This window comes from Lipotes vexillifer, unplaced genomic scaffold (genome assembly GCF_000442215.2).
Source record: "Lipotes vexillifer unplaced genomic scaffold, Lipotes_vexillifer_v1.1 scaffold342, whole genome shotgun sequence".
In the NCBI taxonomy this organism is placed as follows: domain Eukaryota; kingdom Metazoa; phylum Chordata; class Mammalia; order Artiodactyla; family Lipotidae; genus Lipotes; species Lipotes vexillifer.
Window position 1 is genome coordinate 606,709 of NW_006786802.1, and position 26,244 is coordinate 632,952.

Genomic DNA, 26,244 nt, shown 5'->3' on the forward strand with positions numbered 1-26,244 from the left:
GGAATCATCTTTCCAATCTGGGGGTCAGGAAACTGTGGCTGTGAAGTCTCACAGGTTGGAAGTGACAGAGTTGAAATGAGAACCCAGGTCTCCTGGCTCCCAGCCTGTGTCTCCTCCACCAGCTTATGGATGGAGACACTCAGAATCTCTCTGGGAGTCATCTTCCCCTCCTCCCTTCTACCCCATGTCCCATCCAACTGGTCCTGAGAATCCCACCTTTAAATCTGCTATGAAGCCTCATTCCCACTGCTGCAGCATCCCCACAGAGGGTCCCCACCCATCGCCTTCCACTGCAGCAGCCTCCTCGCTGGTTACCCCGTGTCCGGTATCTTTCCAGCCACGTGATATTCACCAGCTGCCAGAGCCTTTTCTAAAACTCATCTGATCACCTCACTCTTCTGCATAAAACTCCTCTGAGAGACAACAACACATCAACGTGATTTAATTAACCCTGGATTTGAGGTAATTTTATTTTCTTCTTTATACTTCTCTTTATCTGACAACTTTTCTACAATGAGCATTTGATACTTATGCAATCAGAAAAAAGATAATTTCTTAAAATCTTCCAATCTTTCCAAGATAATATCAAAACACCTTCAGCTGTACAGACCAGATTCTGCCTGCCTATTTAACCACATCTCTTGCTATTCCAATTCTCTCCTCATTCTTCTTAAAATTCCTTTACCATCTCCAAATTGTGCTTTATTCTCCAGCAACATGAGAGATACTCAACTATTAATGGTTCCTTGGACACCTTGTGCTTTTTTACACTTCTGGATTTTTAAGTAGGCTGTCCATCTTCCTCTTGTCTACCTGGAGAACTCCTATTCATCCTTTAAAACCTCAGATGTCACCTCCACTGTAAAGTCTTCCCCGATAACCACCTCCCACAATAGAGTAAACTCCCCCTTTATATTGCTTTGTGTTTTTGCCTAGTGCTTTATCTGTGTGACTTCCCTACTAGGGAAAAGGACAGTACCTGATATATCCTGTTACATAGCTTGCTTTCCAGAAATATGTACACAACAGAACTCGGAGAGATCTCAATTGTTGGCTGGGTTTGGTGTCTTTGATTGGGGTTTTTTCTGTTGGTTCTTCCAGAAACAGAACCTGAAACAAAGAATTGAATTCAAGAAATTTATTTAGGAGGAGATACTGGAAGCACTGATAGAGGAGGGGGGAGGTAAGAAAGGGAAGGAACCCAACAGAGGGGACGTTAAAAAGCAGTTACTACCAAATATAAAATCGATAGCTAGTGGGAAGTAGCCACATAGCACAGGGAGATCAGCTCGGTGCTTTGTGACCACCTAGAGGGGTGGGATAAGGAGGGTGGGAGGGAGACGCAAGAGGGAGGAGATATGGGGATATATGTATATGTATGGCTGATTCACCTTGTTATAAAGCAGAAACTAACACACCATTTGTAGAGTAATTATACTCCAATAAATATGTTAAAAAAAAAAAAAAAAGCAGTTATGGCTGTGGGCAGCTGTTGGTCAGTCCTGCTGGGAACTTCTGGGAGACAGCATTGACCGTGCCTCGGAGTTGCCCCATCCCTGGGCAAGGAAGCTGGAGTATTTATCCATGAAGGCTGCTCCCTTCAGCCTTCCCTGGAAGGGAAGCTGCGTTCCCAGCACTCCCAGCCTGTCTGGTGTGTGGGCTGTGCGAGCTCCTGTTGCCAGAAAAAGTCTCCCATCAGAGTCCCAGGTACGGGCAGTAGGAAGCTTGTGGGTCAGGTCTGCGTTGGCAGGAATAGTGGATGACGAGTGGTGTTGGTGAGGCAGTGGAAGTGTTCACTACAGAGATGGAGGGAGACACCCTCCCAATACATGCACATCACTGGAGGGGCCGCCAGCAAGTCCTGAGGTTTCCACTTTGTGGTTTCAGAGACTTCTGAAGGACAGCAGTGAGGATACCAGCCCGCGGCTGTGCTGAAGGGGAAGACATCTCTCTCCATCTCTGGCCCAGACTCCCTGCCCTCAGTTCCAAGAGCCATGGGGCCATGTGGCTTCTCTCTGTGCCCTGCCTCCTGCCCCTCCAGGTGGCCTGAGGGCAAGTGGGTGGGCAGGCGACTGGAGCATTATCAGAGCTAACGGGATCCCTGGGGAGGCGTCACTTCCACTTACCACGGCACTTGGTGACACAGGCCATGGGCACAAGGTGATGGCTGGTGCTGTCAGCCCAGCTCTGGCCATCTCCCTGCAGACACCAAGACCCTGACACACAAAGGCTGGTCTGGAGGTTATTTGGAATCCAAGTGGCTCAGTCCTGGAAGTGTCCTGAGGATACTATCAGAAGCTGCACCCCTATTGCACTGATGAGGAAAATAAGGCCAGAGAGGAGAGGTTCGCCTGTACATTTCCTCCCTTCCTTCTTTCCTCCTTCACTCCTTCCTTCCCATCTTCCTCCCCCCCCCCCCCCCCCCCCGTTGATCAGGGGCATTAGACTGATGTCCTTGACGCTGACCTGCCCTGGGTCATTGGTCACTGGTATAGGTTAAACTGCATTTACAAATAGCAAAAAAGTGTCCTCAGTAAAAGACCCCTAGGAGCTGAAATCAGTCTCCTTCAGGACACCTCCCACTAAAGTCCCCCAGGTGTCCCTGAGGCTTCCAACCTACCCCGATGGGACTCATCTGGGTTAGAAGAGTCTAAGGACTCTTCTCTATGGAGCTCCTACCCTACCTGGGACCACATTTGGGCACAGGCATTAAAGAGCGTCTATCCATCACTGACGATGGATACAACCATTTACATCCCCTGCCTGGATCTAAATACAGACTGACATCTCCACACGGGTAATAAACGGCACCTGGAACTCCCATGTCCAAGATAGAATTCTTGATGCCCCCTTGCTGACCTGCATGCACACCTGTTCCTCCTCACCTTCCTCATTCCAGGTGATGGCATATTTTTCCTTGTAGATCCTCAGAGGCCAAAAACCTTGGAGTCCTCTTTCTCATGTTCCCACAACCAATCCTACTGCAAACTCTGTTGGCTCTGAATCAGATCCCACCTCCACACTTCCAAGGTCGCCACCCTGTTCCAGGCTGTGTCATCCCTCACCTGGATTACTGTGGCAGCCTCTGAATGGCCTCCCTCACTTCTCCCTTTGCCCCCTGAAGTTTAAGCTCTACACAGCCACCAGGAAGACCTTTTGGAAGCGAGTTCAGATCCTATTCCTCCCTCTCTCCAATGGCTCCCAGCTCATTCAGAATAGAATCTGAAGCCCTTCCACGGGTGAGATGGATGAATGAGTAAACCATCCTTTTGTGGATTTGCCAACACAAGCCTGGCCAAGCCTCGTGACCCTCTATGGGATGGACAGAGGCACTGGCAGCTGGGGTGGCAGAGAAAGCACAAGGCTGGGAGTCAGCACCCTACGTTCTGACTCCTGCTCTGCTGCTTTCGGGCTTTTTGGTGAGGGCCAAGTCCATCAGCAAGATGAGGAGGGACAGTAGGAAGAAGAAAGACAGACAGAAGTTATGTCAGGACTGGAACTGCAGAAGGAGAAAGGAAAAGAGATGGTCGAGGCAAAGGAACTCAGTCTCCTGGGAGGAAAGTAGGACCTCCCTCTTCTGCATGAGCCACCACATACATCCTTTGGCCTGAGGTGGTCACGTGAGTTATGGGGACAGAGGACTCACACCTGGTTCATGTCCTGCTCCAAGACAGAGGGGGGTTGAGGTCAGCTGACCAGGATAAGCCATAATCAGGCTGACACAAGGCCTCTGTCCATCACGGGAATGAATATCAGAGCAGGATGGGACCACAGAAACCTTCATGCCCAGGTGTACTCTGTTAGAAGACCAGACACTCCTTAGATAATCCGATGAATGTGGACTCTCCCAGAAATATGCACGCACACACAGTATTTTAAAATTTAGTGTGAAATTTCTCATACGTAAGAAAAAGTGTATAAAAAATATATGAACAATCTATAGTTTAAGTATCAATAATATGAACATACCAGAACCCACCCTCTTGGATTAAGAAATAGACCATTTCCAATACCCTATGAGGCCCTGTGTGCCCCACTCCAAGGTAACCACTTTCCTGTATTTAGCAACTCATCAATTTCTTTGTTTTTCTTCACAGTATTGTCACCTATGAATCTATTCCTAACAATATATTGTTTAGTTTTATCCTTCTTTGAACTTTATCTAAAAGGAATCATACTACAGATACTGTTCTGTGACTTCTTTGGCTTGAATACAATATTTTTGAGATTCATCCATGATGATGGAGTTAGCTGTAGTTCACTCATTTTCACTGTTGTATATATTCATTCTATTGTCTGAATTATAACAATTTGTTTATTCATTCAGCTATTGAAGGACATTTGGATTGTTTCTAGTTTTTTAAATATTTCGAACAATGCTGCCTAGAAACTTTTGTACAGACAGCTCCTACGCCCATGTGCAAGTTTCTCTAGGCTCTATACTTAGTGAAGTGCTGGTGTGCAGAGTATGTGTTTGTTCAGCTTTATCAAATAATGTCAAATTATTTTCTAAAGTGGTACCAGCTGAAACTCTAACACTGTTATTTCTTCACTTCCAATTTCCTTACATCCTCGCCAACCCTTGGCATTATCTGGCTTTTATTTTTTACGAATCTTTAAGATGTGATTTTGGGAATTCCCTGCTGGACCAGTGGTTAAGACTTGGCACTTTTACTGCAGTGGGCCAGGTTCAATCCCTGGTCAGGGAACAAAGATACTGCAAGCCGCATGGCGCAGCCAAAAAACAACAAAAAAAGATGTGATTTTAACATGCATTTCTCTGACTTCCAATGACCTGGACCATCTTTTCACATACGTGAGGGTCATTTGTGTTACTTTTCTTCTGTGACATGATGACATATTGTCTGTGCAATTTTGTGTTGGCTTGTTTTTTTCTTATTGATTCACAGTAGTTCTTAATATACTGGGCCCGAATCTTTGTCACTTACGCTGCAAGCATCTTGGTTGTGTAAGTCTTTTTTCTCTATATGGTGATTTTGATAGAGGTTATTCATTTTAATGTATTTTAATGCAGCAATGCATTAAAATACATTATGTATTTATCTCAGAAACCCTTCCCTACCTGATATTTTCCTAAACTATAAATTTTGATAGTTTTTCCCTTCATATTTATATCGTTAATCCACATGGAGTTGATTTTGTGTAGGGTGTGAGGTAGGGATTCCACTTCACTATTTTTCATATGAATCACTGATAAACTGTCATGGCCCATTCATTAAGTACTTCTATCTTTTCTGCTCTGATTGGCAGAGAATGCTCACTCACCAACCAAGTCTCCTTGTACAGTTGCGTTTGTTTCTGGGCTCTTCATTCTGCCCCATTGGTCGGGTTTCTGTGTCCAAGCAATACCACATTGTCTTAATTAACATTGTTTTCCAGGTACAAACTTTCAGTCATAAGGTGACTAAGTTCTAGGGCTCTAAATTATGGCATGGTGACTATAGCTAACAACACTCTATTGTATATTTGAAATTTGCAGAGAGTAGATCTTACATATTTCATCGCACACACACAAAAGGTAACTATGTGAGGTGATGGATGTGTCAATTAACTTAATTATGGTAACCATATCATGATGTATATGTATATCAAATCACCACGTTGTACACTTTAAATATATACAACTTTTTGTGAGTTATACCCCAGTAAAGCTGGGAAAACAAACAAACAAACAACTTTGTCATATAATAAGTTTTTCCATCTGATGGGGCAAGGCCCTCCAGCTCTTTTTCTTTGGAAGTGTCTTGGCAAACTCTTCTCTGCAAATTTCAGAATCAGCTTGTTGAGTTCCGTGAAAAATCCCATTGGAATTTCAACAGTGATTACATTGAATCTATAGATCAATTTGGGGAGAATCGACATTTTTTACAGTATTCAGTATTCCTATCCAAGATAAGTATTCCTTATCTCTGTGTATTTGTCATTTTTAATGTACATAGCATTTTAAATAGAGGTTTAGGGGACTTGCAGATTCCTGCATGGACTCCATCTCAGAATCCCTGACATGACTGCCCACTAGTCTCTGTGCTCTGTTTTCTTTTCCATCAGGAAACACTCCCCAGTGGTGTCACTAGTCATACATAATACATACACATACAGCTATCTTCCCACCCCCTTCCCGCTTGTCTCTCTGGCCCTCTGATATCTATTCCTCGGAAACTTACCAAGTTAACCTTTTTCTGCAGTCTGGAGAGGGAGAATGGGTAAAAGCAGGAACTTAGGAGCCATACTGCATGAATTTTAATCTTGTCTCCACACTTACTATCTGTGAAATCTTGGTCAAGTTCTCCTACTTCTCTGTTGTCTCAGTTTCTTCATCTGTAAAATGGATAAGATGGTGATGCCAAATAGGACTTACCTCATAGAACTGTTGAGAGGATTAAATGAATAAATACATGCAAAGCACTTAGAACAGTGCCTGGTATAGCATATGTGTTACTTCTTCTTGCTGTTGTTTCAAAAACTTTAATGTCTCCACATCTGTGGGAGGCGGGAATCATCTTCAGAATTTTAAGTTAGGTCTATCTGACTTCAAATTCCGAGGCTGGGGGACTTCCCTGGTGGTCCAGTGGTAAAGAATCTGCCTTACAATGCGGGGGATGCGGGTTCCATCCCTGGTCAGGGAACTAAGATCCCACATACTGTGGGGCAACCCGCACACGGCAACTACTGAGCTAGCGCGTCTCATCTAGAGCCCGCCATACCTCAAACGCTCTGGAACCCGTGCGCTACAACTACAGAGCCCACACACCTTGGAGCCTGTGCGCCACAACTAGAGAAGAGGAAAAACCCGTGCACCACAACTAGAGAGAAGCCTGAGCACGACAGGGGAGAACTTGAGCGCTGCAACGAAAGATCCCACGTGCCGCAACTAAGACCCAACGCAGCCAAAACTTCCGAGACTGGGATGAATTGGCAAATATGGGTTGGTATAACAGCTATGAGTGTGGATTTGGAGTTCAAAAAAAAAGCTGGGTGGGTTCAAAACTTGCTTCACCATTCACCTGCTGAGTGACTTTGGTTTCTGAGCCTCAGGTTTCCCACCTGTAAAATGGGGATAACACAGCTATTAAATAAAACAATCAATGGGAAAGACTTGGTAACACTACAGGAAGGGACTCATTTATCAACGCTCTGTGACGTCAGTTACAGTCATGTCCTTGAAAGTAATCTGCTTCTTCCTAGAGTTCTGTTGCCTCTTTGCCACTTTCCCAGTTCACATTAGTCTAGCAGATTGTTCAAAGTGCAGATTCCTGGGCCTGCCCCAGAAATTTAGATTCAGTGGATCTGCAGTGGGGACCAGGAATATGCCTGTCTGTGGCATGTTTAATTCCTGTTTAAAAAAATATATAATTCCAGTGTTAGTGATATGTTTCATAAGCACAGTCCCAGTTTGAGAGTGGCTATAGCGATTCACACTGGCTTTGCCCTACCTGAGTGCCGTCTTTCCCGAGCACTGGGGCTTCTTCCCTTTGCTCTGGCTACACTTAGCAAAAAACTCGCAACCACTTCCGAGCCGAGCTGTCTTCTCTCTGGGAGGGGTGAACGGGCGCCCTCTAGGGCATGGAAGGAGAAGAGCTCCTTCCTGCTCACTGTCTAAGGGACAGTTGTAGAGGTACCAGGAGCAGCCATAGAACCCCCAGAGCAGGTGTGTGGGATGGGCAAGGGGATGGAGGTGGGAACTGCACCCTCATCAAGGTGATTGTCAGGAGGCCTCAGCCCAAGGAAGCCAAGGGCTGTGGGATCTGCCCCCAGCCTGGGCTGGTCCTGCTCCGCCCTCGTGCCCAGGAACCTGAATCTAATAAGCCACTTAGTGACGGCAGCACAAGCAGTAGCCACACTCTGTGCACCACAGACAGAAAACAGCAGCCTGAGGCACGCCCTTACGAAGCCTGTCTCCTCCTCTGCCTGTACCCTTGACCCCCAAGATGAAAGCTGAGTGGTTTTAGGGCAAGGGCAGGGGAACTAGAGAGCAGGGCTCAGGGTAGTGATTTTCTGCCCCTCTTTATGGTAAACACCATCACCCTCCCCTCCTAGTTTCTCGGGAGACCCCTGACACACTGGCCTCCTTTATGTGACACGCAGGCAGAGTGGCACTCAACTTTCATACTAACTGCTTGGGGCTTCAAATCCTGGCTCTGTTGCTTACTAGTTGTGTCAGCCTGGGCTGATGTGTGCCTCAGTGTTCTATACAATGGCACTCATCATAGTACTTATCTCATAGGGTACTCGTAAGGCTTAAATGCATCATGACTGCTAAATGCTTCATGTTGGGCACATACTAAATACACAAAAGACATTTGCTATATATTTGGCAGTCTTTCCATTCATTGATTTTAGGTACCACGCTAAGTGTTATTTCATATAATACTCACTATTATTATCCCCATTTTACAGATTAAAGAATTAATGGTATTAACCAATAAAATTTTTAAAAATTTTCCAAAAAGAACAATAATGGTGAAAGTGGTTAAATGCCTTGCCCAGGGTCACATGGGTAGTATGGGACAGAGGGTGGGATTTGAACCTAGAACTAGGCTGGCTCCAGGGCACACATTCTTAACCATTGTTCTATCCTGGTGGCTCAGGGTCTCCCTCTCTGGTCCCCACCTTCTTCATCCTCCTCACCTTCTCACCTTCCCCCTTCCCCACTCAAGCTTCCCATTCTCAGCAGGGCTCCTCTCGCTTTTTGCCTGGGAACCCGGAGGCTGTGGCTGACGCAGTTCTGAACCGCAGCATTGTCTGTTTGCAGCCACCATCTTCTCTGGCCCTTTCTCCTCGGAGCTGGAGTCCTTCCCTCTCCAAGGATCACCTCCTCCCCACTCCAGTCCCTTATGTCCCCCCACCCTCCACCTCTGGGACCTGCCCCAACACCATCCTGTTTCTCTTCTATTTCTCTTCTCTCCTCCCCTTCCCTCTGTCCTACCCAGGTCTTCTCCATCCGATGGCATCCCCCCTCCTTAGTGCTGTATCACGCTCCTTTCCCTTCCTCCCAGGTAACTCGAAGAAGAACCCCCCCACTCACAGCTTCCGTGCCTCACCCCCAACTCCCAGGGTCACACAGAACAAGCGCTCAGACCCTGACTCCTGACGTGTGGTCCAGGGCTCTTCCCACATGCCACATCTTCTCTGTGGAGCATTTATCAGACTAGGTAGTCTGGGCACACCCTGAAGGGATGAAACAAGGGGCGGGGAAGCTGAGATGAGGAGGCTGGCGAGACTTTGAGGTCTTGGTGGAGGAGGGTCCGGGCTGCGCAGAATTCTGGGTGACAGAGTCGAACACAGGTCATCATTAGGTCGTCCCTGCTTATTCCAGGGGACACAGAAATGCACATACTAGGGCTTCCCTGGTGGCGCAGTGGTTGAGAGTCCGCCTGCCGATGCAGGGGACACGGGTTTGTGCCCCGGTCTGGGAAGATCCCATGTGCCGCGGAGCGGCTGGGCCCGTGAGCCATGGCCGCTGAGCCTGCGCGTCCGGAGCCTGTGCTCCGCAACGGGAGAGGCCACAACAGTGAGAGGCCCGCGTACTGCAAAAAAAAAAAAAAGAAAAAGAAATGCACATACTAACCCTCCAATGCACTGCTTTCCTTGTGAGGAGACCAGGTAGCCAGTTCATACTGCCCAGGCATAGATGGGGGCTTTTGAGTTGAAGTCAGTCCAGAGACTCGGACACCCCCGCAAATATACTGCATATTTCTGCTTGCGTGTGTGCCAGGGAGTATGAGGAAAGGGGGTGTAAAGGGGCTTGTGGTCTTAGGAGACTGAGGGACAGACCTGCTGTCCTCATGGGGGGACATGCAGTCAGAGAGGGGAGGTGGCAGTTATATTCTCTGTGACCCAAGAGCAGGATCAAAGCCCATAAACACACACTGCAGGGAGTCAGCCCCCAGCTCCCCGGAGCACAGGAGGGGGCTTAAAGGGCTGTACCGGGGTGGACGAGGCCCCCCTCCCAGGCGTGAGGGCCCGGATCCCAGAGGCGTCCAGGCTGAGCCCCAGCGTGAGAACGAATCACATGGTGGGGATTGTTTGCCTGACAGTTTTCCAGGCACTCATGAGGCCTGGGAAGGGGGTCGCAGGAGGAAGGGGGCTCTTCCTCAAGGCTTTCCCAATTCTGCCAATCATTGCTAATCATTTTACTAATAACAATCCCTCCTCTTTTGTCTCCCTGTCTCCCAGCCCACTCCTAACAAGACCTACTCCACTCCCCAAACCACTTAGAAGGCAGGACAGCCAGGGCTTAGAGGGATCTCGCTACCCTTTCCTGAAGTACAGCAGCACAATAGGTCGTGAGATGCTGATGATTTAGGCCCATGCAGCCCCTGCTTTAAATGGCTTTGCCTCATATAGGAAGAAAGTGTGACCCCCGTCCCACTGTAATAGAGAAGAACAAATCTGACTCCATATTAGATCTGTTTCTTCTGTTTTAACCTTTGTATTCTATTGCTTTTGCTTCCAGTTAAGAATGTTGCCTATAGCCTGAAATATACAGCACAGCCCATTCTCAAGGCTCCGACCTTTAAGGGTATAATACTTTCCCATTCATATAGGGATAAAAAGTTGCAGAACACAGAGAATAACACTTGCCTCCTTGGAGGTTTCCAGGAACATCCTGACCTGACCTACATGGACAGCTACAAGAACAAACGATTCTGACACCGAGAAGTTTGCAAGAACAAGCCGCGCTCCTCCCTCACCTTGTCTTTAAAAATGCTTTGCTGAAACCCTTCGAGGAGTTTGGGGTCTTCTCAGGCATGAGCCACCTGTTCTCCTTGCATGGCCCTGCAATAAACCTTTCTCTGATCCAAACTCCAACATTTCGTTTGGTAACACCAGGTCCTTTTAACCCTGACTATTGAATTAGCACCTCTCTCTCCTTCACTGATCCCCATTTCAACAGAGGGAAGCCGGGCTCAGGATCAGACCCTTCTAGCCCAAACAGTGTCAAAGTACAATTGAATAACAGCGTTTCATCTCATTGCATATCTATTGTTACGCTTACCATCTAGTTATAGCATGTGGTAGTGGTTTTCGATTTCTGATATTATATAAAGTTTCTTTCATTATTTATTACTTAATGATTTTAAACTTATGACATATCTCAGACTTACATAAAATTATAGACACTCCTATAACAAACAACTAACTAACTTAAGAAATAAAAACATTAGAAATATGGTCGAAGTTTCTGAGTCTCTTCCCCAATTGTATTCCTCTCCCTCCCACCTGCCCTGGCCTGCCGCCATCCTTATATAATGTTGATTATTCCCAAGCATGTATCTATGCTTTCACTAGACGGATGATAGATTGATAGGTAGATGGATGGATGGATGGATAGAGACAGAGATAGATATAGGGATATATATCTAAAATTGTATGTGTATACTCCTAAAATTATCTTACATATACGTGTGTGTGTCTATGAGGCTTAACACACACAGAAAAATACAGAAAAGTGCAATAATTACGAGCGCACTTTTTACATAATGAATATAGTTAAAAAAAATGACCATCGCCCCAGAATTCCCCTTTGTACCCCATCTCCTCCCTCCTCCCCTCTAATGGCATGGATTAGTTTTGCCTGTCTAAACAACAGAAAGTATCGTTTTGCATTTTTTTTTTTTTAGTTTCTGCTTTATAGCAAAGTGAATCAGCTATACATATACATATATCCCCATATCTCTTCTCTTTTGCGTCTCCCTCTCACCCTCCCTATCCCACCCCTCTAGGTGGACACAAAGCACCGAGCTTATCTCCCTGTGCTATGTGGCTGCTTCCCACTAGCTATCTATTTTACATTTGGTAGTCTATATATGTCTATGCCGCTCTCTCACTTTGTCCCAGCTTACCCTTCCCACTCCCTGTGTCCTCAAGTCCATTCTCTACATCTGCATCTTTATTCCTGTCCTGCCCCAAGGTTCTTCAGTACCATTTTTTTTTTTTTGCTAGCTGATTTTCCATGAATGGTTGCTAATATAGGTTCTAGCTCAAGAACAAACATTTTAGAACCAATTATATCTTTTTTTTTTTTTTTTTTTAGATTCCATATATATGTGTTAGCATACGGTATTTGTTTTTCTCTTTCAGACTTACTTCACTCTGTATGACAGACTCTAGGTCCATCCACCTCACTACAAATAACTTTGTAGGTTTTTATGGCTGAGTAATATTGCCTTGTATATATGTGCCACATCTTCTTTAACCATTCATCTGTCGATGGACACTTAGGTTGCTTCCATGTCCTGGCTATTGTAAATGGAGCTGCAGTGAACACTGTGGTACATGACTCTTTTTGAATTATGGTTTTCTCAGGGTATATGCCCAGTAGTGGGATTGCTGGGTCATATGGTAGTTCTATTTGTAGTTTTTTAAGGAACCTCCATACTGTTCTCCATAGTGGCTGAACCAATTCACATTCCCACCAGCAGTGCAAGAGTGTTCCCTTTTCTCCACACCCTCTCCAGCATTTATTGTTTCTAGATTTTTTGATGATGGCCATTCTGACTGGTGTGAGATGATATCTCATTGTAGTTTTGATTTGCATTTCTCTAATGATTAATGATGTTGAGCATTCTTTCATGTGTTTGTTGGCAGTCTGTATATCTTCTTTGGAGAAATGTCTATTTAGGTCTTCTGCCCATTTTTGGATTGGGTTGTTTATTTTTTTGTTATTGAGCTGCATGAGCTGCCTGTAAATTTTAGAGATTAATCCTTTGTCAGTTGATTCATTTGCAAATATTTTCTCCCATTCTGAGGGCTGTCTTTTGGTCTTGTTTATGGTTTCCTTTGCTGTGCAAAAGCTTTGAAGTTTCATTAGGTCCCATTTGTTTATTTTTGTTTTTATCTCCATTACTCTAGGAGATGGGTCAAGAAGGATCTTGCTGTGATTTATGTCATAGAGTGTTCTGCCTATGTTTTCCTCTAAGAGTTTGATAGTTTCTGGCCTTACATTTAGGTCTTTAATCCATTTTGAGCTTATTTTTGTGTATGGTGTTAGGGAGTGATCTAATCTCATACTTTTACATGTACCTGTCCAGTTTTCCCAGCACCACTTATTGAAGAGGCTGTCCTTTCTCCACTGTACATTCCTGCCACCTTTATCAAAGATAAGGTGACCATATGTGCATGGGTTTATCTCTGGGCTTTCTATCCTATTCCATTGATCTATCTTTCTGTTTTTGTGCCAGTACCATACTGTCTTGATTACTGTAGCTTTGTAGTATAGTCTAAAGTCTGGGAGCCTGATTCTTCCAGCTCCGTTTTTCTTTCTCAAGATTGCTTTGGCTATTCGGGCCTTTTGTGTTTCCATACAAATTGTGAATTTTTTTGTTCTAGTTCTGTGAAAAATGCAAGTGGTAGTTTGATAGGGATTGCATTGCATCTGGAGATTGCTTTGGGTAGTAGAGTCATTTTCACAATGTTAATTCTTCCAATCCAAGAACATGGTATATCTCTCCATCTGTTCGTATCATCCTTAATTTCTTTCATCAGTGTCTTATAGTTTTCTGCATACAGGTCTTTGTCTCCTTAGGTAGGTTTATTCCTAGGTATTTTATTCTTTTTGTTGCAGTGGAAAATGGGAGTGTTTCCTTAATTTCTCTTTCAGATTTTTCATCATTAGTGTATAGGAATGCAAGAGATTTCTGTGCATTAATTTTGTATCCTGCTACTTTACCGAATTCATTGATTAGCTCTAGTAGTTTTCTGGTAGCATCTTTAGGATTCTCTATGTATAGTATCATGTCATCTGCAAACAGTGACAGCTTTACTTCTTCTTTTCTGATTTGGATTCCTTTTATTTCCTTTTCTTCTCTGACTGCTGTGGCTAAAACTTCCAAAACTAAGTTGAATAATAGTGGTGAGAGTGGACAACCTTGTCTTGTTCCTGATCTTAGAGGAAATGGTTTCAGTTTTTCACCACTGAGAACGATGTTGGCTGTGGGCTTGTCATATATGGCCTTTATTATGTTGAGGTAAGTTCCCTCTATGCCTACTTTCTGGAGGGTTTTCACCATAAACTGGTGTTGAATTTTGTTGAAAGCTTTTTCTGCATCTGTTGAGATGATCATACGGTTTTTCTCCTTCAATTTATTAGCATGATTTATCACATTGATTGACTTGTATATATTGAAGAATCCTTGCATTCCTGGGATAAACCCCATTTGATCATGGTGTATGATCCTTTTAATGTGCTGTTGGATTCTGTTTGCTAGTATTTAGTTTTGCATGTTTAACATTTATACAAATGGCATCATTCTGCATGAATCTTTCTGCAAATGTTCTTGAGATTTTTTCATATTGATACTTGAGCTTCCTTTTTAAAACAAATGTATTTAATTTAGAAGAGTGAGTTGATTTAAAGGAAAACATCAAGGGCACACAAGGACGAGTTGAACTTGGACTGCCAGAGGAACAATGGCTCTAACTCCACTGCCTTCCCCCCTTACAGATGTGAAAACTGAGGCCCGAGAGAGTAAAAGTCATACCCTCAGGTCACTTTGGAAGTTCAGGACACAACTGGGATGAGGGCCCCATTTTCAAATACTAGAGGCCAGTGATCTTTTCTACTGTGTCATGTTGGCAAGAACTGTCTCCCTCACCCCACCCCATGGCAACAGATACCAACACTATTTTCTAGCCAGGGTTAGTTCTTAACCTTGAACCGCAGAAAGTAAACTGTTTTTGTGAGTTGATTGTTTGAGAATTAAGCCTGGGATTGGGGTGTGTCGTGTGGGGGGAACAAGACAGCTGTCCAGCCTTCAAAGTTATGACAAGGCTTCCACTTGGCAGCCCACCTCGGTGACCTATATTTTAATATGTGCTATTAGATTATTGCTAATGAGACATCTTAGGGATAAAAGAATTATGCTCGCTGCCCGGGCTGTGGTAAAAATACAATTGAATTAAGGGCTGAAATCGTTTAGGACTCTGCTAGACAACCTGTCCCCCAGGCTGGGCCTGAATGGAGATATTAAGCTTTGGAAATTACACAGGAAAAATAAGTATAATTGATCTAAGGTAACTTCACTCATCTAAATTAAATAATGTGATTGTCACAGGCAGAAAGGATGGGGATGAGGAGCCGGACAGAAAAGGCTCACTATCTGCAAACAAAGTTATAAGTAAAAGCCGTAGGGAATTGACTTTCCCCTGATGAGCTGAGCACCCTCCCGATGGCTCCGAGTGTCCACTTGGGCATCAGCGGGAAATGGATCTAGTCTGGGCATCATAGAATAATCTGTGGTGTGGCAGGGACTCAGACCACCGTCTTTACCATCTCCTACCTAACACCTGAGCACTTCTTGCTCTCCTCGGCCTCCAGTGTGGGAAGCTCCTGCCTGCTCCAGCCCCCTAGTCAAGCTGTCCAGTGTCTGTGCTCTCGGTTAAAAGAGATTTCTCTGCTGGTGGCCAGCCAGCTGCTTTTGTGTAGCATGTGTCCAGCCATGTGAGTCCTGCCCTCTGGAACACCAAAGGTTGGTGCAATGCCACCTCCCTGGAACAAGGTCCCACCCCGTCCTGAGCCACCTTCATCATAGCTCAGTTGTGTGTGCAGTGCCCACCTGAGGCCAGGTCTTGAGCGACATATTTCATTTGCGTAACTTCAGAAGACCTGGGCCCCGTCTCCAAGGACCTCATGGGCTGAAGGAGGGAAATAAATTATATTCCTTGCTCTGACCTAAATATTTGCATTCCACCAACTCTTTCATTGATTCTAGGTTATTTGAGGGCAAGGCTGGTCCTGATGCTGCTTATACAATGGCAGATGCTACCATCACACATCTGCCAGGCAGGGCCGATCCTGCCCACCTGTGAGGGTGGAGACTTCTCCCCTCCTCCATCCACTCCATCCAACCATCGCGCCCCACTGGCAGCTCCCTTTACCTCCCCAGATCCTGTCTGTCCTCCCCTGGACCACAGAGCTGGCTGCCTGGAAGGTGAGACTGAGGGCTCCCCACCCCCAATCTGCCCCCCAATATTGCTGCTTATAATGCATTAAAACCCACAGTTAATCCTTTTGTTTTAGCCACCACCCTCTTCAAGCTAGACACCAACTAGAATACATAGATATAAGACGCTTCCTTTATCCTTTCTCTTTTTCTTCTCCCGTTCTTCCTCCCTCCCTCTTTCCTTCCTTCCCACAAGTATTTCTTGAACAACTATTATGCATCAGGAACGGTTCTATGAGCCAGGACTGTAATAATAAAGAAAACAGATGAGGTCCCTCTTAAACTCAAGCAGGGGGAAGACTAGAAAGAAATAAACAAGCAACGAATTCAGCTATCAACAGATACTGACAAAGCCTTGCAGACAATACCAGAGCAGTGGGTTAACTCAGAAAACCTGGGAAGGGCCCTTTAGTTGGGTGCTCAGGAACGCCTTCTCCAAGGCCTCCCCCATGAGACCAAAAGGTGAGAGGGACCTCGGTCGGCAAGGAGCAGGGACGGATGGCTCAGGTAGATGGAGCACCGTGTGGGTTGGAGGGAGCAGCAGCAAGGGGCAGTGCCTCCCAGGGGTATGGCCAAGGGCAAGGGAGAGGAAGTGGAGAGGTGGGCGGTGGTCTAATTTTAATCTGCTTCTTGGCCACCCTGGAGAGGATGGCATTTACTCAATGCAGTGAGAAAGCCACTGAGGCCTTTATACAGTGAGCAGCACAATCAAAATTGTATTGAAAGGGCCTGTCCAACACTGTGTGCAGAGTGGCGGGCAGGGGTGGGGCAGAGGCCTGGTCAGGAGGTCCTGGAGTCACCGGAAGAGAAGAGGGGCCAGTGAGGAAGGGGGGCTGAGGCCTTCCTCACAGGCAGGAGAAGGAGGACAGCAGGCGCAGAGGGTGGTTTTCACGACGAGTCTAAATCACACCCCAAAAGAACAGTCTGGGGACATTTTCTGATCTTGAAAAAAGGTGAAGAAATACTGAAAGAGTAAATGGACCTGCTCTCTCTAGTTCCTTACACACGTGACCGCCCTGGCTCAGAAAACTGCCTAACCTTCCCAGGCCTGCTGGGAACCCTGCTGGGCCTCTCTGTGTCTTTCAAAGTGGGCCAAACAGGCTCCATGCCCCTGAACCACCCAGGGATGGGCCTGCTCTCTGGGTGGGTCTGTGAACAGGGCAGAACGCAGAGCCTGGTGGTGCTTAAGAACATCCCCAAACCTCACCCTGTCAACAAAAACGTGACTTTTAGTGTGTGGGACAGGAGAAATCTCTATTCCTCAAAAGCCAGTTATTGAGTTGGAGAGACTCCCATATTAATCTCCAGAGATGATGTTTTTTAACGCAGAAGCGTGAGCTCTATCTTTAGCACCGTGAACTTCTTTTCTATTAATTTAGGAGAGAACATGAATCGGCTCTTGCACATCTCAATCTTCCCTGTCGCTCTTGGTACAGGGACCATTCTTTGGGCCTCCGCTTTCCCTTCTGTACGACGCATGCAGTGTTTCCCAACATCTAGTCTACTTCTGTTCTGATGTTCTGCGTCCTTACTGAGGGGGAGTGATGAAATGGACTGATCAACACTATAACTGGACGTGAAGGAGATCACTTGCGCAAATGGTGAGCCCCTGGTCTCGTTGGGTCCTGGGGTGGGTGTGAGGGCTGCAATTGACCGGGAAGGAATCCAGTGATAGGCGAAGGCCGGAGCAGGATGTCTGGCTGCCGTGAAGGACTCCCCTAGCAGGGTGTAATTAACTTTTCCTGACTTCTCCTGTTGTGTTGGTCACCAGGGGTCTCTGGAAAGCCTTCATTTCTCTCCAAGTGTCGATTTTCTTTTTTCCATTTCCTATTTTTTCCTGTTACCTTCAGACTTGGAAATTATCTCAGTGACTCAGCCATTTGACTTCTTATTAATTCCAGGATTCCGTGTCCTATCTGCCCATTTTCCTTCCTGTTTCTCAGAAGCCTGGCTTGTACTTTAGTTCTTCCCGGCAGCCACAAATTAAGGCACTGTCAGTGACTCCCTGCTACCTTCGCCTCGAAAGTATCGCGGTCCAGGGTCACTTTCCACTCCTCATAGTTCCTGTGCTGAGAGTTCTAAGTCCCATTTCTAGAGTGGAAAGAGAATTCTGAAGTTTCTGCATATCTTCTAAAACAAAACAAAATCAAACCCCAAACAAACAAAAAACAAGACCCCAAATAAAGCAGGTCAATTGAACTGTGACTGGTAAGATAAATCGCAGAATTTCTAGGATGGATGGAACTCCAGAGTCTGTCCAAAGTGATGCTTCTCTCCACCATATAATCTCCCAACGGTGGGCACTGAACGTGTGCTTGGATGCCTCCCACGATGGAGTGCTCACTTCTTCCAAAGGCAAGCGACTCCACCTTTAGACCTCGCTGATTGCTAGGGATTTTTTCCCCTATAAGTTCCACCTGCTGGCCCTGGGTTTAACCCTTGGATCCTCACAAAAGAAGCTACTTCCCTCCAACTGTAACAACTGGGCGGATATTTGAGGACAGGGATAACTGCTCCCTCTCCCTCCCTTTCACCACGCTCTCGCACCTTGGGTTTTCTCTTCTTTGGGCCAGGCATCCAGCCCCAGTGCCTTTAAGTGTGTCTTAAGAGACTGATTCCAAATCATAGCTCCTGGAATTACCTCTGGAATTCAGCAGCTGCTAGGGACATCAACGTTAATTGCTTAAGAGGCCACACGACACATTTCTTCCCCTCCCAGCCCTTGACTTTCTCAGGTTTCCTTGATCCGGTCTGTAATGATCGCATCCCAGTGAAATGCAAACGTTCACACTGTTTCACTGCCCCAGAGAGACCTGCCCGTTCTCCGCACCAGAGAAGGCCATAACCCTTTGTGATCACTTAGGAAGGTGCCTAAGGGCCACTAAAGCAGCTGTGGCCACGCACAGCCAGATGTCAGGGTGGATGGTGGAAGGAGTTAACCTCTGTTACAGAGCATCACCAACCAGTGCCTTTATGGGCCCACCTTGAGGTCCCAGTGTTTTACTTGGCCCACCCAGTGCTTTACAGATCAGGAAATTTCACATAAAAATCTAGGTCTCCGCAGAGAAAGCAAACTTATTGTTATCGAAGGGGAAGGGATGTGGGGGGAGGGATAAATTGGAAGTACGGGATTGATAAGATGCACACTACCATATATAAAATAGATATACAACAAGGATTTACTGTATAGCACAGGAACTATATTCAGCATCTTGTAATTCACTATAATGGAAAAGAATAGAAAAAAAAATTCGGATAACTGAATCACTTTGCTGTACACCTGAAACTAACACAATATTGTAAATAAACTATAGTTCAATTAAGAAAAAAATCTAGGTCTCTGGCTTCCCATAAAGCTTGGGGAGTTATGTCTGGCCACCCTGAGTTTTGGAGAGGGCAGGAGCTCTCCAGATCACTCCAGACCCCTTATTTCTTGACGGCCGTACTAACTTCCCTCTCTGCCAAGCCTCTGTGGCTTTTGAGTTTGCAACCACGGCCCTCGGCCCTTCCACTTCTTTGTCACCAGTGTTGCCCCCCGTGATGTGGTGCTACCTGGGAAAGAATTATTGCTTTGCCTCTACACGGGGCTTTCCATGTGCACTGACCTCCCCAGCCATCGCTGGCCCTCTGTCTGAATTCCTACCTATGTCAGTGTTGCCAGGTGATTCCTGACCAGGTCAGGTGCCTTCGGTCCATCCTCCTGGTCTATCTACACGGGCATGTGCACTGACCTCCCCAGCCATCGCTGGCCCTCTGTCTGAATTCCTACCTATGTCAGTGTTGCCAGGTGATTCCTGACCAGGTCAGGTGCCTTCGGTCCATCCTCCTGGTCTAGCATTTGAGCCTGACCAGATGTTCTGCTGAAATAGGCAGGAGGGATAGGGAAAGAATTAACCAGTTGCCCTGAGAACGTGTGGTCACATGCTTCTCCGGTGGAGGCCTGGGAGTCTGAAGGGCTGTTGCTGAATCTTGTTCAGCGCCATCTTTGGAAACAATACATTTACCAGAAAGGACTGTATGAATTTCCTAGGGCTGCTGTAACAAAGTACCACAGACTGGTGGCTTTAAACAACAGTTACTGTCTCATGACTCTGGAGGCTGGAAGTCTCAAATCAAGGTTTCTGCAGGGCCTTGCCCCCTCTGAAGGCTCCAGGAAAGAATCCTTCCTTGCCTGAGGAAGTATGGGCCTTTGGTGTGGCTCAAGGGCTACCATGTGAGGGATCAAAGCAAAGGAGGTCTCCATTCAAGGTCACAGTACCACTTCATCCCTCATGTGGACTTCACGAGCATCCTGAGCCCTCTCCCATCTCTTGTCGCATCAGCTTTCTCCAAAGGCCCTGTGTGGTCGACAAAGCCATGATGATGATTTCCTTTTAGAGACGCAGAAACTGAGCTCAGAGAGATGGAAGTGGCTTCTTGGTGGTGTGTGGGAATCAGAGCTGACCCACGAGTTAGAGGACTTGGAACACTAAGCCAGCTTGGTCCCCAGAACTGTGGGAACTCTGCCCCCAGAGCTGGATCCAGCAGTGACTTTGCCTCATGGGTCTCAGCTTCCTCGTTTGTAAAGGAGGCCTAATGCTTCTTTTGAGACACTGCTAATAGGACCAAAAATAGGTAGATTCATTTTGAAAGTACCTTGAGAATCATTAAAAACAACAACAACAACTTTCTGGACCCATCATTCAAATGATCTACTGATTCAATGAATGAATGGAGACAAAGTTAAGGTATATGTGTGACTATTACGAGTGAGCTCAAGGCAGAAAACAAAATCATTCTCCGAAAATGTCCTCTGAGGGTCAGGACCCCATGATCTGGTTCCTTCACTTCTGAGCCATGTATGGTTTACATTTGAATGTTCCCACAATTGTTCTGCATTTGCCAACGTTTAATACAGGCATTGCAGGGTGATGATGGGGAAAGGGGCAGTTCTGGCAGATTGAAAAGCAGCTTATTAGCAGGTTGGGTTTCTGTTTACACACAATTTAAACAAAGAGCCAAATTGTCACCGGGGAAAGTGACAGTGCTTCTCTTTCAGGATTTCTGTGTTTTGTTTCTTCACCAAGAAACTCTGAGGTTGAGAGTATTCAGTTACTTATTTGTCCAGAAATATCATGGCAGAGTTGAGGAGATAATGCGAGGCCTATAAATGTGGCAGAATTTGGATGAAGAGGAAATGTGCTATGTAAAGATGACACTGGTACGGTATGGTAGGCTTGGGAGATTATTGAACAAATGTTGGATTCTATGGCAGGTTGAATCTATTGCCTGAGAAAACACCTTTGGTCAAATAAGCTTCCTGTATCGGAAAACCGTTTAGCCTCCTAAACTTTCCCTGTTCACCTTATTTGACAAATCATTTGTTCTCCTCCACGCTGCGCATCTGAAAGGAAAGTAACCCTGAACGAGTGAAAAGTGATTTCAGCAGGCCCCGTCAATGCTGTTCATAAGGCCTGTGTTTACCTTTCAAAGGAAATTCCTTTTCCGTAACAGTTGTGCCGAGCACAGAGATTTTGCTTCAATTATCTCAATTTAATTTGGACCGCCTTCTAGTTTAAAACACTGACAAGCAGGTGACTGAATCTACGAAACCTGGAAAAATTTGCAAGTTTATATTATGAATGTTTTTCACTGAAGAAAACTGTGTGTGTGTAAAATAAATTTAGGGGAAACTTCAGGCTTTTCTACTATAGAGAAGTGGATTACAATCTAGCAATGCTATTCAAACAACCACTTTGGAAGGGATTCTTTCCTTCCCCCACCTCCAGTTCCCCAAATTATCACTCACTTGAACCTTCTCCATCGGACACATAGGCTTCATCTTTCTATACGGCAAAAATGCATCCAACAACTTGTGAAGCTATCTACTGGGAAAATCAGTCTGGGTTAAAACTTACTAATGTTAAGAATAAGAAAGTATATCATTAAGATTGTACAGACGTCAAAAGGATAACACAGAAGTATTAAGAACAAATTTATTGGAATAAATTCAACAACTTAAGTAAAATAAATAAATTCCTTGAAAAATGCAACTCATACTGACTCCACCAAATGCTAGTGAGAATGTAGAGCCTTCAGGGTTCTTATCTATTGCTGATGGAATGTAAACTGGTACAGCTACTTTGGGAAAAACGTCTTATAGTCTTATGCTTTTGGTGTCAAGTCTCAAAACTCTTTGCCTATCCATAGAGCCCAAAGATTTTCTCACACATCTTCCTCTGAAAGTTTTATAGTTTTGCATTTTACATTTAAATCTGTGATCACTTTGAGTTATTCTTTGTATAGGGTGTGAGCTTTAGGTTGAAGTTCATGTGATACTCTGCAAGTAAATTAACTACCTGGCAGAAGAAAACTCAAAACTCTGTTAAGGATGATAGCCAAATCTAGACACTCAATACAGTGGCATCTATAATGTACAGGATATAGTACAAAATTACTTTCATAAATAAACTGTACACATTTGTGTACAAAATAATTTGTATAAAGACACGTGAAGAAGGAAAATATGACCCATTACCAGGAGAAGAATCAGCCAATATAAATAGACCCAGGGATGACAGAGATGATGAAATAGGAAGCAAGGACTTTAAAACTACTATTATAAGTATATTCCAGAAGGTTAAGAAACCTATGAACATAATGAGGGACACAAATAAGGATTTCTCATTAGCCAAACAGAAACTAAGAACCAAATGAAAATTCTAGAAGCAAAAGTTGCAGTATCTGAAATGAAACATCTGCTGTGCAGATTAGATGAAGAAGAATCAGTGAACCTGAAGTAAGAGCAACAGAAATGACCAAAATTGAAGCACACTGAGAAAGACTGAGAAAAAATCCCACCACTTGAGGTCCCACTCAGTGACCTGTGGAATAATCCAAGCAGTCTAACATATGTGTAATTGGAGGAGAGAAAAGAGAAATATGAGGGGCAGAAGAGTTATTTGAAAAATATAATAGCTGAAAACTTTTCCAATATGATGAACTCTAAACCTACAGATCCAAGAAGTTCAATAAACCCCTAGAGGATAGCATAAAGAAAATCACACCAAGGCAAATCACAATAAAATTTCTCAACAGTAATAAAGAAAAAAATGTTAAAAGTAGCCTGATGGTGAAAATACATTATATACAAGAGAGCTATGAGAAGAAATATTTCTAACTTTCATCAGAGACAATAAAAGGAAGAAGACAACGGGATCTTTAAAGTACTGAAAGGAAAAGAAAAGTTAACCTAGGGCTTCCCTGGTGGCGCAGTGGTTGAGAGTCCGCCTGCCCATGCAGGGGACATGGGTTCGTGCCCCGGTCCGGGAGGATCCCACATGCCGCGGAGCGGCTGGGCTTGTGAGCCATGCCTGCTGGGCTTGCGCGTCCGGAGCCTGTGCTCCGCAACGGGAGAGGCCACAACAGTGAGAGGCCCGCGTACCACAAAAAAAAAAAAAAAAAAAAAAAAAAAATAGTTAACCTAGAATTCTGTATCCAGCAAAAATATTCTTCGAAAAGGAAGGCAAAATAAAGACACATTTAGACAAAAGAAAGCTGAGAGAATTTATTGTCAGGAGACTTGCACTACAGGAATTGTTTAAGGACATTCTCCAGGCTTAAGAAAAATGATGGAAAGGTGGAATTAGAATGCCAGGGACAGTAAATATGTAGATAAATAGACCTTTTTTTCTAAATTTTTAACTTGACTATTCAGAGCAAAAATGATAAAAGTGTCTTGTGGGATTTAAAACACACAGAAGATATATTACTATAGCACAAATGATGGGATGGAGTGAATTGGAAGTATATTTGTAAGGTTCCTATGTTATAAGTGAAAAGTGCACTATTATTTGAAAGTAAACTATATTAATTTAAAGATATCTATTGTAAGCTCTGGAGCAACCACTAAAAATAAATAAGTACAGCTAAGAAGGCAAAAGATAATAAATTACCAAAAAATATTGATTAATCCAAAATAGATCAGGAAAGGAGGAAAAAAGATCAAAGAAGATCAAAGAAAGTCAGACAAGATATAAAAGCAAGACCCAAACAGACCACAAAACACTTATTTAAGAGATGCATATTAAATATAAAGTAAAAAGACAGAAAAAGGTAAACATGCAAACACTAAGAAAGTTGGTGTGGTTGAAGTGGCTATGTTAACAGAACAAGTATTACTGGAATTAAAGAGGAATATTCATGATGATAAAAAGGTTATTTTATCAAAACTATATAACAATTGAAAATGATTATAAACCAATGGCAAACTCCAGACAAACTGACAGTTGCTGAAACCACAATTACAGTTGGAGATTTCAACATCCCTCTTCAATAACTAATAGAACAAGTAGACAAAAAAACAGTAAGAATAAAGAGGACTTATACAACACTATCAAATAACTGGATCTAACTTATGTTTCTAAAACATTACACCCAACAACTACAGAATACACATTCTTTTCTAGTACACATGGGACATTCACCAAGATCTATCATAGGCTGGGCCATAAAATGAGTCTCAAAACATTTAAAAGAATTGAAAGTTTTTAAAAAGTTATCAGAGGAGGATTTTTTCCCCCAACCTAGAACCCAGGCCAGGACAGAAGATTTCCTCATAGTCTTCCTTTACCAGAAGATGAATTTTCGCAGTTAATTCTTTTACTGAGGGTGCAGCCCTTCAAGTGTCTTTTTATTTTTTTTCCTCCCCTGAGATCTCAGTTCCAAATCCCCACATCATATAAAAACCTTGTCTTTTGTTTCCCATAGCCACAAAATACAACCCTCTTTGTTACTAAGATTGATGGATGTCCCCAGGTCAACTGTAACTTATGCCTTCACACAGGTCTGGGTTCCAGCTCCCTTTTCATTTTTGGCCTTTGAGCATTTCCCTTAGTATTGTGCATGCTCAGCTACACATTTCAAATATGTTGGTGATATTTTGTTCAACATTCTAGGGGTTTTGTGGCCAGAGGGTTCTCAGATTATCTAGTTTCCATGTTTCTGGAACCTGAAGCTTGTCATATAAGTTTTTACTTACTTTATGGGTTCAAGTTACCTTGGCCTAATCAAAAGTCCCTTCACTTAGAGCCAGGCAGCCTTGGGTTTGAATTCCAGCCCTGGTACTCACCAATTATGTAACTCTGAGCAAGTGACAAAACCTCTCTGAGCCTTATTTTCTATATTAGTTTTAGGGATCATAATCCCAGGTTTTCAAGTTTGCTGTAAAGATGATCTCTACTCTAAATACAATACAAGGCACAATAAGTGAAAGATAATGTTATCATTATTCATTCTTCAAATACTGAGTGTTCACTGTCAGGTACACCCTCTAAGTGCTATGAATAAAAGACAATAAATACACGAATAATACATTATATAAACATATTTTAATATATAAATATATATTTGTTTTATATATATATATATATATATATATATATATATAAAACAACAACAACAAAAACCCCAGAAGTTTAAGTGCACTACCAAAAAGGATAATGGGATTGAGACTGCCCATAGAGACAGAGTGAGCTTTTTGATTAGGTGATAGGAGATTCCCATTTGATGGTGTGACATTTGATTTAAAATCTGAATGAAGTCAAGAATAAAAAATTTAGATGAGAGGTGATGGTTGCACAACTCTGTGAATATGCTAAAAAAGCTGAATTGTATTCTTTACATGGGTGAATTGTATGGTGTGTGAATCATATCTTGATGAAGCTGTTTTTCTTTTTTTTTTTTTCTTAAGTCTGAAGGAAGAAGAGAAAACAAGGTGAAAATCTTTGGGAAAGAGCACTCCAGCTAGAGGGAACAGCAGTAGAGAGACCATGAGGCTGGAAGGGACTTTCATCAGTTGGAGGAAAAAAAAGATTGGGTGGTGGGAGTTTAGTTAGGGAGGAGATTGGAGATGGTGGAGATCTAGACTGTGGTAGGGGACAGACCAGGCAGGGCCTTGTAGGTCATGTTGAATACTTGAGATTTTATCCAAAGCGCAATGGGTAGCCCTTGAAAACATTTAACTGGAGAAGTGATATCTGGTTTATGCTTTCAAACAATACTTGTGCTTTCTGTATGGCAAGAGGATATATAGGAGGGCAAAAATATAAGCAGAGAGACCAGCAAAGGGAATGCTTCTCAATAGTTAGAACGAAGGTCCTAGATATTGCAATTCTGGCTTTGTCCTCGGTCCCTCAGACTCTCCTTTATTGATCATAAACTTTATTCTGAGAGCAGAGATGTGACGGAAAAGGCCACTGCAGCAGAGGGACCCATGAGAAGTAGAGAATTCATGCTCCAC